This window comes from Hyperolius riggenbachi, chromosome 2 (genome assembly GCF_040937935.1).
Source record: "Hyperolius riggenbachi isolate aHypRig1 chromosome 2, aHypRig1.pri, whole genome shotgun sequence".
Lineage (NCBI taxonomy): Eukaryota > Metazoa > Chordata > Amphibia > Anura > Hyperoliidae > Hyperolius > Hyperolius riggenbachi.
In genome coordinates this window covers 150,327,009-150,340,492 of record NC_090647.1, presented here as the reverse complement: position 1 = coordinate 150,340,492, position 13,484 = coordinate 150,327,009, and the positions used below count along the sequence as shown (strand labels likewise).

General features: G+C 43.8%; 1 long non-coding RNA gene across 1 annotated transcript; it reads left to right on the top strand.

Annotated features, from left to right (window-relative positions):
* The first annotated feature begins 913 nt into the window (after positions 1-913).
* Positions 914-13,162, top strand: LOC137544126 (uncharacterized). Its single transcript, XR_011025730.1, has 3 exons — positions 914-1,057; positions 3,502-3,634; positions 12,000-13,162. It is a non-coding gene; the product is annotated as an uncharacterized lncRNA (long non-coding RNA).
* Positions 13,163-13,484: the final 322 nt, after the last annotated feature.

The following is a 13,484-nucleotide window of genomic DNA, read 5'->3' as shown; positions in this document are numbered from 1 at the left end:
CATGCAAATGTTCTAACAAATGCATTCACAGATTCACTCATCCAGGCACCACTGCTATCCCTACAGCTAAGTTAAAAGCCGGGGTCTTAGTTCACAAAAGAGTGCATTCTCTTGCTTAGTCACCTACACTGAGCAGAAGTACCCAGGTAAACGTAGGTGTCCTAACTCTGGCCCTGAGTGAATCTGTGAATGCATTTGTTTGAACATTTGCATGCGAGTGTGTTACTGATTTTTGCTATTTTTCTGGCCGCACCCCCTTTAGCACCTCCCTTTCCTTAAATGAATTATTTAAATGTCCTAACTAGAGGCGATGTGCCTGGATATATGCATTTTTTCTTGTTACTGACCCCTGTGGCTAGTAATCTAATCCAGTGCACTCCCTCCTCCCCTGTATGTGTTTGTCAGCATGCACACAGCTTATGCTGGTGTATGTGCATGGTGCACATGGATACATTACGTTAGCTCCCTTGTGCGATTGGTATGATGTGCTATCTTTCCCAGGAGAGGACGTCAGGATGTATGCTCCTAATCCCTAGATAGGTTTGATGCAATGAATGTTTGCATGTCTGCACTATGCATGTTACAGGACCAGAGTTAGGACACCTACGTTTATTTGGGTACTTCTGCACAGTGTAGGTGACTAAGCAAGAGAATGCATTCCTCTGTGAACTAAGACCCCGGGTTTTAAATGATCTGTAGGGATAGCAGTGGTGCCTGGATGAGTGACTCTGTGAATGCATTTGTTTGAACATTTGCATGCGAGTGTGCTAAGGGTTACTGATTTTTGAGGTTTTAGACCAGCTTATCTCTTCATGGGGGATTCTCAGGGTTTTCTTTATTTTCAAAAGCACTTTATTTTCAAAGCAGTGAATGGCAGTTGCTCCGTCCAACTGCCAAAAAAAGTGCATGGTGAGCAGGGAGGCTGGCTAGCATATTTGTATAAATCTTTTTCAGAGAGTGTTCTCCTTATAAAGAATAAAGGCCATGCTGAGAATCCCCTATGGAGAGATGGACTAGCCCAAAACCAGTCAGTAATGTCACATTTCTACTACCTACTGTAAGTCACAGCAAAATAAGAGAGAAGTAATCTATGGCTCATTTTACAGTGGAAGAAATGTAATTATTATTTGTATGTGTTTACATTTATTTAAAATTTTACACTTTTTCACGATAGTGGTCCTTTAATGGACTAATGAGAGAGTGTAGTCATACAACAACGAAACAACAACAACAAAACATTTGTAAAACACTTTTCTCCCGTAGTACCTAAAGCGCATAAGCTTGTCTCAGATCGGTACATAGGGATGTGTACAAAGGAAAAATATTGTGACCATAAATGCCAGACTAAACTGAAAAGTAGCTTTTCAGTTTTGATTTAAACGTGTCCAGGGTTGGGTAGTTGACAAAAATTGAAAATCATGTTAGAGTCAGGGAGAGTTCACAGTACAACCATGGAAACCACCGTGGTTTTCCACTGACTGTTTTTTGTTTGCGAGCAGCTGTCGGCTATAGAAATCTCACGCAATCTCATGCTGCTCAGCTAAAAATCAGTTCTAATTTCCTCATATTTTAGATACCTGCAGAGTGCATGCTAGGTTCCCTTAAAGAGACACTGAAGCGAAAAAAAAATATGATATAATGAATTGGTTGTGTACTATGAATAATTACTAGAAGATTAGCAGCAAAGAAAATATTCTCATATTTTTATTTTCAGGTATATAGTGTGTTTTCTAACATTGCATCATTATCTAATATGTGCAGATTACACAACACTCTGCATTCAAAATTATTCTTTCAGAGCAGTCTGTGAACTAATGACCTCTCCTCTAGCAGATAAAAAGAAAACTGTTCACTTAACAGTTGAGATAATAAAAATCAGAAAACAGCCCTCTCCACGACTTTGAAAGAGATTAATGGCTTTTTTGCATAGAGATAACAACTGGAGTTTCTTAACTCTTCCTGTACTGGAAACAATTACACTGTTGTATCTGATCTTAATGTTTTATTTCTTAGCTGTGCTACACATACAAATCATAATATCATAATTTTTTTTCCGCTTCAGTGTCTCTTTAAAGTACACCTGAAGTGAGAAACATATAGAGGCTGCCATGTTTTTTCTTTTCCTTTTATAAAATACTAGTTGCCTGGCTGTCCTGTTGATCTTTGGCTGCAATAGTGTCTGAATCCCACACTGAAACAAACATGTGGCTGTTTATCAATATCAAATACAATATCAAATGCATCATATTTCAATGACAAGATCACAACAGCCAGGGCAGAGTGATTAGCTTTGTCGCTCTCAGCCTTTACCGAAAGGTCTTCCTGAGCTTATCAGCACCCTGCTGATTGGATACTTGTTGACAGAACCTCATAAAGCAGGCTCTTACCAGCCTAACAGTCTCCAAACCACACACCTGTAAACTTTGCCTAGACGCTTCAAATAAATTATTATCTGTGTTCCTCACACAGCTGTTCAGCTGGGATGCCAGTGGAACCTAGAGAAACCCACATTTCATATTACTTTATATTTCATGTATTTCTAACCATTAAAGAAATATCAAAGTTATACAATCTGTGCCAGCAGCATGTATGACTGTGGCAACAACTGTAAGAACGGAAACAGCATATACTTTTGCTGTGCAGTGTCTTTTTTATCATCTACCTTATAAAGGCTGTCTCCTTTACACACTAACAGGTCATTACCTGAGGGGATTCCTCTTATTGAGTGCAGCAGTGAATACTGTGAGGCTCCCCCACACCAGAGCGCATTATACAGTGCAAGACCTGCCTCAATAAGTTACAATGAAAAGCGAGAGACAACCGCTCTCGCTACTATTCTGGCTGGCCAATCATTTTCTCCCCCCTCTCCATCTGAAATTGAATTCTGTGGGGAAGCCTCACACAGTAGTATAAATCCACTGCTGCACTTAATAAGAGGAATCCACTCAGATAATGACCTGGCCCACTTTTCTGTCGCCGTCAGTGTGTAAAGGGGACAGCATCTATAAGGTAGATAAGTATACGCTGTGTCCGTTCTTACTGTTGTTGCCACATTCATTCATGCTGTTGGCACAGATTGTATAGCTTTGATAGTGTTCCTTTAAGAATATGCTAACCGACCCATCTTTACAGAAGTTATTAAGGTCAGTATGATGCACACACTGAGAATTTTTCACACAAATCACATACACAGCTGCTGAGCAAAACAAGTTATCAGTCATGCTCTACAGTTTGATACTCGTGTTTCATTTGTGTGAATACATAATGCCTTACTGAATGCACATATGCAGTCCATTTCTTGCTAGGATTTATGCCCATAGAGAAATCAGTTTCTGCCCAATTTTGTTCTTCCTAAAAGGAGGCTGGAGTTTTCCCCTCTGGCAAGGAAGGCATCAGTTCTTATGTCAGCCCTTCCCATCAGGATGAGGTCTTTAAGAGTATGGTACAAACAGATCTTTAGGTGCTTTGTTCATCATTTTGTCGAATTCCATCTTTCGACAGGCCAGCCGGACACTGGCCAAACCCCAATACTTTGGATCACTCAGGACAAAGACTTATTGAGCACAGCCAAACGGAAAAAGGAAAACAGATCGTAATAAAAGCACAGAGCATGAGATGTGGACGTACGGAGCAGGTAAAAACATACGTACCACCCAATATTGGTTATACAACTATAGTAGGCGATTATAAGGAATATTTTTGTGTATAGTTTATACTTACAATTTAATCGTTTCAATTTTGGCCGCTGTTTCCTGATTATTCTTATCCATGCTACAACTCTCTGGCCCTTATGGAATTCACTTTTTCTCCTGACTTTTCTCCTAGAGATACTGTCATACTCACGTGGCTCTGCTCTGTCCGCGGCGTCCTCCGTGTGTGGCTTCAGTCCCACACTGGCGTCCAGGGATCTCTGCGCGTGCGCGCGTTGCTGGCCGTGGTTTAGCGACGGCGGTCGGGGCGTGCGTACGTCCATGCGGAATGGCGTCAGGTCACGCGTACGCATGCGCGGGATCATGGCGGACATTTGTACGCATGCGCAGCATTCCGAGATTGCGCACCAAAGTGCGGCCCTGCCTCTATAAAAGGCGGTCCCTTCCCAGCGTTCAGCGCTGTTCGTTCTGACAGCTTGTTTGGTACTCAGCTGTTCGCTCTTGACCAAGCCTGATTCCTGTTTGATCTCCTGTTGTGACGCGGCCTGCTGACTATCCTGATTCTCCTGCCCTGACCCGGATTGCTATTGGACTCTGCTCTTGCCTGCCGCCTGCTCTGACCCGGATTGCTATTGGACTCTGCTCTTGCCTGCCGCCTGCCCTGACCCAGATTGCTATTGGACTCTGCTCTTGCCTGCCGCCTGCCCTGACCCGGATTGCTATTGGACTCTGCTCTTGCCTGCCGCCTGCCCTGACCCGGATTGCTATTGGACTCTGCTCTTGCCTGCCGCCTGCCCTGACCCGGATTGCTTACGGATTTACCTTTACTGGATTACTCTTGACCAAGCCTGATTCCTGTTTGATCTCCTGTTGTGACCCGGCCTGCTGACTATCCTGATTCTCCTGCCCTGACCCGGATTGCTATTGGACTCTGCTCTTGCCTGCCGCCTGCTCTGACCCGGATTGCTATTGGACTCTGCTCTTGCCTGCCGCCTGCCCTGACCCGGATTGCTATTGGACTCTGCTCTTGCCTGCCGCCTGCCCTGACCCGGATTGCTATTGGACTCTGCTCTTGCCTGCCGCCTGCTCTGACCCGGATTGCTATTGGACTCTGCTCTTGCCTGCCGCCTGCCCTGATCCGGATTGCTATTGGACTCTGCTCTTGCCTGCCGCCTGCCCTGACCCGGATTGCTTACGGATTTACCTTTACTGGATTACTCAAGTGTCACTGTTCTCCCAACCACCAGCCGAGACTATCCTAGTAGTGACCTGGTGAACACTAGGCAGCTAAGCCCAGCTTTCCCCTCTCCTAGGGGTTTGTTGGTGAAGGCCCGTGGGCGCTTAGATTCCATTACTGGGTAACGTCTCCTCCATCGGTGGAAGGGTCAACAGTGTCCGAAGACATAACAGATACATTTTTATCTTCTATTCAAAATAACTTTTTAGCACTCTGCAATTTAAAAAGTACCAAAAAGTAGGTGGAAAAGTACTATCAAAATTATTTTGAGTATTTTCTTGCTTGCTGGTGGCTTAAATGACATTTTATTGATAAGTTTGAAAATATCACCTAGGAGAAAACCCAGGCAAAGTTAATTGCATATGGGCCCCGGTCCTCAAAAAGAGCCACGTTACCGCATTTGTCTTATCTGTATAAATTGTTGATTGTTAGGTTGCAAATAACTGTTTTTTCTTCCTTTTAGGAATAGGTAGTCCAAGATCTTTTCACCTCGTTTCAATCTGGAGAGTCATGGCAGCAAATTACCAGATTTCCAGTGCAAAATTGATAACTTTTTTGTACCGGTTGTACATACAATCGAGACTGTATCATGTTTGGGCACTCCATCCAATCTTATACTCTTACTCTGCTCACAGTGCCTTCAGAACCCTCTAGTGCAGTGATGGCTAACCTTGGCACTCCAGCTGTGACAAGACTACAAATCCCATCATGCCTCTGCCTCCCCGAGTTATGCTTAGAGCTGTCAGAGTATTGCAATGCCGCATGGGACTTGTAGTTCCACCACAGCTGGATTGCCAAGGTTAGCCATCAATATTCTAGTGGATGAGACCTGAATGGCAACTGTGACATAGTAAAATGGGATTGGTGGGTGTTTGTCTAATCCAGTCAGACTTCAGTCAGAGCATCTGATCTGCAAATGCTTGTTCAGGGTCAATGGCTAAAAGTATTAGAGGCAAAAGATCAGCAGGACCGCCAGGCAATTTGCATTGTAGGAATAAATATGTCAGCCTCCATGTCCCTCTCACTTCAGGATTCCTTTAATGTATGGCAGAAAGGAAGCATGTTAATTAAGGTATTTAAGAATTTTGGCTTGGATTTCCAAATGATATGCGCTTATTTAGTATAGTAAGCTTTCTGACCCTGATAGCACTCTCCCTAATATAAATGACATAGTCGGCCTTTGACCTGAGCGACTGGAGAGGTCGCTCAGGGCGCCGGCTTCCAAGGGGGCGCCTATAGCTGGTTGCCTATACTGAGGGCACCTACACCTGATTTCCTATACTGGGGGCACCTATAGCTGGCTACGTTTACTGAGGGCACCAACACCTGGCTACCTATACTGGAGGCACCTACACCTGGCTACCTATACTGGAGGCATCTACACCTGGCTACCTATACTGGAGGCACCTACACCTGGCTACCTATGGGGACGCTATGGAGACCTTCAACTGACTTCCTATATTGGGGGCACCTATGTTTGTCAACCTATGTTGAGGGCACCTACACATGAGATCCTATACTGGGGGCACCTATACCTGGCTACCTACCTATACTGAGTCTGAGGGCATTTTTTTTTGGGGGGGGGGGCACTGCAACTATAATGCGTGGTGCAAATTGTCGGTGCTGTGCTATCATTCTAAATGGGGGGGGGGGGGGTAACTGTCCCACTGATTGTTTGTATTAATATTTCTGAAAGATTCTATTTTTCATTTTTAAGTGTATTCAGGATAATGGACTCTTTCCATCCATTCGTGGTTATTATTAGTATTTTTCTGTTAGACATATGTGATGTGTCATGGAGATCTGAGCATTTGGCGTGATGTGTCACAACGTCAAAAAGGTTGAGAACCACTGTCCTAGGAGATATCTCAGGAGAAAAAGTGAAATGCATATAGGCCTGTGTGTGTGTGTGTGTGTGTGTGTGCGCGCACATGGGAAGAGGATGAAGGGGGGCACAAAAATCAGGTTTCGCTCAGGGCGCTGTGAAACCTAAGGCCGGCCCTGATAAATGATTGCTATCAAGATCTGCAGGCCAATATGGCAGAGAAGAGTGGGCAGATGTGTTAACCACCCTGGCGTTCTATTGAGATCGCCAGGGCGGCTGCGGGAGGGTTTTTTTTAAATAAAAAAAAAACTATTTCATGCAGCCAACTGAAAGTTGGCTGCATGAAAGCCCACTAGAGGGCGCTCCTGAAGCGTAATTCCGATCGCCTCCGGCGATCAGAAATAACAAGGAAGGCTGCAATGAGCAGCCTTCCTTGTTTGACTTTCCTCGTCGCCATGGCGACGAGCGGAGTGACGTCATGGACGTCAGCCGACGTCCTGACGTCAGCCGCCTCCGATCCAGCTCTTAGCGCTGGCCGGAACTATTTGTTCCGGCTGCGCAGGGCTCGGGCGGCTGGGGGTACCCTCTTTCGCCGCTGCACGCGGCGGATCGCCGCTGCACGCGGCGGATCGCCGCTGCACGCGGCAGATCGCCGCGCTGCGGCGGTGATCAGGTAGCACACGCGGCTGGCAAAGTGCCGGCTGCGTGTGCTGCTTTTTATTTTATCAAAATCGGCCCAGCAGGGCCTGAGCGGCACCCTCTGGTGGTAATGGACGAGCTGAGCTCATCCATACCGCTAAGGTGGTTAATATCTAAGATATCATGCAACTGCGAACAAAGAAAACAAACATTATCTTACATACCTGGTACCCCACTCCTCACTCCTTACATAGCCAGGACCTTACGGCCAACAATATAGATTTCAGGGGCTAACGAGGCATACATGTAAAGAAAGCGCCAGGAAATTTGGGCGCAAGGTGAAGCCGAGAAATGGCTCACCCTGCTGTGATAAATTTCCCAGCAGCATGAATTACTACAATCCAGTACAGTGGGGGTAAGAAGCAATTTGGCTTCCAGCTATTGCTGGTAGCCGAATTACACTGTTTTTATAGTAATTTGGGCTCCATGTTTTGCTGACGCCCAAACTACTGATTGAGTGCCACTATAGCTGTAATACACATTACAGCCTATGGCAGCGCCCAAATCTCTGCGACTGCGCGGCACCCTTTTTACCTGACTCGCTAAGGAGAGGAGGGGAACACAATTCATTGTTGCTGGTCTTGCCCCAGAATTTTGCGTTTGAAAATATTAAACATATCCTGATTAGATTGCTGCAATACTGTTTTATTAAAAGAATTTGGCAAAACTCAAAATAATTTGAAAAGACCCAAAACATTCTGGGTACCCTTATCTGTGGTTCATCAATATATTTATGGTCCAAAACTTGGAAAATAAAATGTTCCAAATCGTGAGAAGTTGATTAAAATGTACTTTTTAGATAGAACAATTAACATATAGGCCCATATGCAATTAACTTTTTCTCCTGAGTTTTCTCCTAGGAGATAATTTTTCATCTTTTATTTAAAATAGCTTTCCAGCACTTTTCAACTAAAAAAGTACCAAAAAATAGGTGAAAAAGTACTATCAACATTATTTTGAGTATTTTATTGCTTTCTAGTGGCTTAAAAGGCATTTTATTGACAAGTTTAAAATTAACACCTGGGAGAAAACTCAGGTGAAAAAGTGAATTGCATATGGGCCATAGTCTCAAAAATAAACAAGATTGTTTTTGAGCATCCTTTGGTTACACTGGCATAGGATGCATCAGGTGGAGCATGAAATTTGGGTGCCCGTGGCTAATGGACCATTTTGGATGCCCTATAGGCGCTAATGCAAAAATCGGCTATTAGGTGCTCAACGCAGAAATTTGGGTGTGACATAATTATCATTTAAAAAATTATAACGTTATAGTTTTTAAAAAAAAAATTTTTTAGTTTTGAACATTAGAACATTATAGTCTTTTACATGTTTTTATGTTTTGTATTTACAAATTCTTCATTTTTGAAATCTAGTGTTTGGAAATAAATTTTGAACATTATAAGGTTAGAAAGGGTTAGGTGTCAAGAAGGGGGATTTAAGGTTAGGCATCAGGAAGGGGGGTTTTACAGTTAGGCATCAAGAAGAGGGAGTTTAGGGTTAGGCATCAAGAAGGAAGGTTTTAGAGTTAGGTGTCGGAAAGGGTTGTTTTAGGGTTAGGAGTCAAGAAGGGGGGTTTTAAGGTTAGGTATGAAAAAGGGGGATGTAAGGTTAGGTGTCAGGAAGGGGAGTTTTGGGGTTAAAGGCCAAGAAGGGTGATTTTATGGTTAGGCATCCGGAAGGGGGGTTTTAGGGTTAGGCATCAGGAAGGAGGACTTTAGGGTTTGGCGGCAAAAAGGGGGGGGGGGGGTTAGGGTTTGGCATCAAGAAGGGAAAATTTAGAGTTAGGTGTCAGGAAGGTGGGTTTTATGGTTAGGAGTCAAGAAATGGGGTTTTAGGGTTAGGCATTAAAAAGGGAGATTTAGGGTTAGGCGTCAGGAAGGGGGGTTTTAGAGTTAGGCATCAGGAAGGGAGGTTTTAGAGTTAGGCATCAAGAAGAGGGGTTTTAGGGTTAGGCGTTGGAGGGGGAAGGAATCTGTGTGGGAGTAGGGCTAGGTTAACTTGTAGTAAAATATCGTTAATATATACAGATATTTTTTTTTACGATAATTTACACTATTCACATTTTAAAAGTGAAGAATATCGTTAGACATGCCCCTGTTTCATGCAGGCGTATCGGGGGCCAGACGATTACGCAACACACTATATAGTGTATAATGGACAGAAATGGCTGTAATTTGCACATACAGAGATGTGGACTATTTTACTGTTATCATATTGCTTTATTTATTTGAAGCATTGGATAACTCACAGCTTGTGTTGTTTCTTACCAAGTGATAGCTTTACTGTTATTATCATTATGTTATAAAACTCAAAGGGTGTGTGGTCTGACTGTATTGTTATACAGAATGTCTGTAAGAGCTTTTGCATCAGGCATCAATAAATAAATAAAAAAATGAGAATGAAATATCGAGTAATGATTGAGTATTGTGTTGATCTCCGTCTCTTCCCACACATGCAGAATAGAAGACACTCTTTCCCAGACTTCACCCTGAATAGAGAAGGGCATCAAGTCATATTCACAGGACTCCCTCCCCAGCTTTCATTAGAAACAGATTAACAGATTTAAAGTGGCCTTTTTCAGGGACAGGGATTGGGTGGGGTGAAGTTAAACCTGAGCCGGAAAGATGTATTTAAGACTCCCACCCCTTCTTTATTTCAGCCCATGTTTGGATGACTGCTCAATCCTGTTACAGTAATCTGCTAGAAGGTGGGAGAAGAAAAGGGGAAGAAAAGGGGATCAGGCTTTTAATAAAGAAACCTAACTCTATTGTAATGGCACACAGTGCATTTTTCAGGCTAAATTGCAAATAAGTTCAGCTGAAGCCTCAGATAGATCTTTATTATTTTACCTTGTAGAGTCTATGCCAGTAGTAATAAAGTCATTTATAGGAATCAATGGATTGTTTGGCCAAACAAGGATTTGTAACAAATCGGACTGTTGTGTGGTAAGTGGGTTTTCGCTGGTGATCTTCAGAATACCCAAGCAGCTCGGGGTGACCAAAACTACTCAGAAAGTATATAGGGAACTAAAAGAGACAGAAAAGCCCTCCTACTAAAAAGTCAACACTCAGTGTAGTTTACCGTCTTAAAACAGAAGGTATTTGTAATATTTCAGCTTTAAGTGAGTGACTGTGGTCTTCCACAATGCATCACTACTGAATATGCAAATTATCTCGTTATGCCCCTGAAGCCAGGCTTACATCCAGAACTGCTGAATCTTGCATCAGCTAGCCAAGGTAACAGCTGTATCCATGAAGTAAAGATCATTCAGACCAATCCCTCAATTGGTTACCTCCATCTCTTTGGTCACCAGTTTGGCTTCACATCATGCTAAGGTGGTCATATCACATAACATGATATTATGGTGTGACAAGGGGAGCACTGCGAAGGAAATTGGGAAAGTGTTATGGTTCTGATTCCATAGACCTTTCTCCTGAGTTTTCTCACAGGAGATGTTTTGTCATTTTAGGCCTGATGCACCACATTTCTTTAGTATCTTATCTCATTCTTTAGGACTTTGCTGACAATTTTTTTTATTAACATTTAACCATCATGAGAAAAGTTCTGCTTTAGTTTGTGCAAAGTTATGTCCATAAATTAACACATATGCACACATCATGCAAGAATTACTGTCTTGAATGCCTGCCTTAAAGGAAAACTAAAGTGAACTAAAGAAAAAGTTTCACTTACCTGGGGCTTCTACCAGTCCACTGCAGCTGTCCTGTGCCCGCGCCGGTCCTCAACGAACATCCGCTCCCCCACCGCCGCTTAGTTTCAGTTTTGCCGAGTGGGAGTTTTGCGGGCCACTGCGCCTGCGCGGCCCTAGCGATGCGTATCCTTATTTGCGTTCCCGTCCGCAATAGTGTCCTGTGGCCGCGCAGGCACAGTGGCCCGCCGACTCCCAGTCGGCAAACCCGAAACTAAACCGCGGTGGGGGAACGAAGTATCGTTGAGCACGGCCCAGGCACAGGATGGCTGCAGGGTGCTGGTAGAAGCCCCTGGTAAGTGAAACTCTTTTTCCTTAGTTTGCTTTAGATACACTTTAAAGCATGAGGCCTGTTCACACTAAAGAGGCAAAATGCAAAAACAAACAGTAAAGGCATCCCATCTTATTAATAGGATGCGTTTACACTGTCAAACAGAACACAAACTCGCTCGTCCCAGAGACCAGGAAGTACAGTGCTTCCTGTTGGTTTGCAAAAGAACCAATTGGAGTACTTCTGCAACAGAGAAAATTCTCATTAGTTCACTTGGACCAATCAACGCAAGTGCAGTAACCAATGTGACAGATGGCAGCGCATCCTCTCAGGATGCAAGAGCGCATCCTGGGTGGATATGCTAACCATGCCGTTTTACACATATGTTGCGTTTGCGGTGTAGTGTGAACCTGGCCTAGCTGTGAGAAAAGAATTAAGCAAAAGACATATGCCTCAGTAGAGGAAAGCATCTGGGTTGTCCAGAGGCTTCCCCATCCTTCTTCACCCCACCGATCCGGCACTGGGACCCTCTGAACACATTTGACAAGAGTTGTCGAATATGTACGTTCATTCATGCTCCCAATCATGTACAAGCATTTCTCTCTCCACAGGAACGCCTGGTGTGCAGTCACATAGCTCCATATATCTACCATCCTAGGTCTGATAGAACATTTCGGAGCCATACAGAGCTGTGACGATAGAAGAGCAGCGATGGAGACGCTCATGTTTTGGATCCTACACCAGAACACTGATCTTGGTTTACCACTAGATGAATCTTCTTCTGCTGATTGCAGAGCAGGATCTTGCTAGCTTACTTGTTGAGATGCTGTTAGGAGCATCCATCCTCTCTGAGTTCTTCTTCTGCATTATACTGCTAATCATCCCTAATGATCTGTATCCTGACCTGATCCTAACTCTTTGACCTTACTAGCCTTGGTGTTATACATCATTACCAATACCGTCTGCCCACTTCACGGATCGCCCTTCTGCTGTTCTCATCTCTGGTGGGAGTAACACCAGGGATTGTCACCTGGCATCAACTAGTAGCGATGTAGCAGCTCATCAACCCTTTTGGGGTGCTCTGTTGATGACCCCAAGCCCTGGGGAAACCTCATGTCTCTCACTAATGCCGAGATCAACAGGTCCTTCACTGGGGAAAAGCCCAAAGCCCATACTGGGCATCAATGCTTTGTCTGAAGGGGGAGGATTTTCTACCCAGCCCCATGCATTTTGGTGACACCTTGCCTAGAAGCCCTGTAAGGGAAGCACAAGTAAAATCAAAGGTGGCATCCTGCTAACCTCAATGTAATTCTAAATTCAGATTTGAAAAATTACATTTCAAATTCTTCCTGAAACAGATTCTGCAGAACAGCACTATAGTGTATATAAGAAATGCTGAAAGATGAGGCCTCAGCTTGGTTCTTAAAAACTTTATGTGTTTCCCTTTCAAACCACAGACACAGGAGAGCAGTAAGCACCATTCATTATGAAACACAACAGTAACAGCTATTTTATTGCTCACATGCCTATTTCATCATGGCCTTCCTCCCCAGTGCTGTGTCATTCACCAGCTGCTCACCGGGTCCCATCCATCTTTTTGGTTTTGTTCAGTGTAAAAGGCTGGTGGGCAGACAGCAGAGAGACTGATGTTGATTTGCCTGGGCCACACCAACTGTCAGAGATATTTCACAATAAAACAAATGTCAACACACAGCATTGCCAAAGCGTGAATTATTCAATAAAACAATACTGGGTGCAACAGCAATAACTGCATGCCAACCAGTTTTCAGTTTATCATAGCCAATGTATTATTATTTCTTTATATAGCGCCAACATCTTCTGTAGTGCTGTACATAGTGCAAAACAATTATTGGGGAACATACATACATGAGAAGTTGGAGACAGTGTATGATCATGATATCCAGCAATACAAGTACAAATACAGTAGTTAATTTGTGCTTTGAGATATCACTAAGGGCTCGTTTCCATATAGCTCGCTTTCAGGCACGCTTATGGAAACGTGATCACAGGGACAGCAGACAGTGCATAGACTGCACTGTCTGCCATTTGCATTCATTCAGCAGTGAATGCTGCGC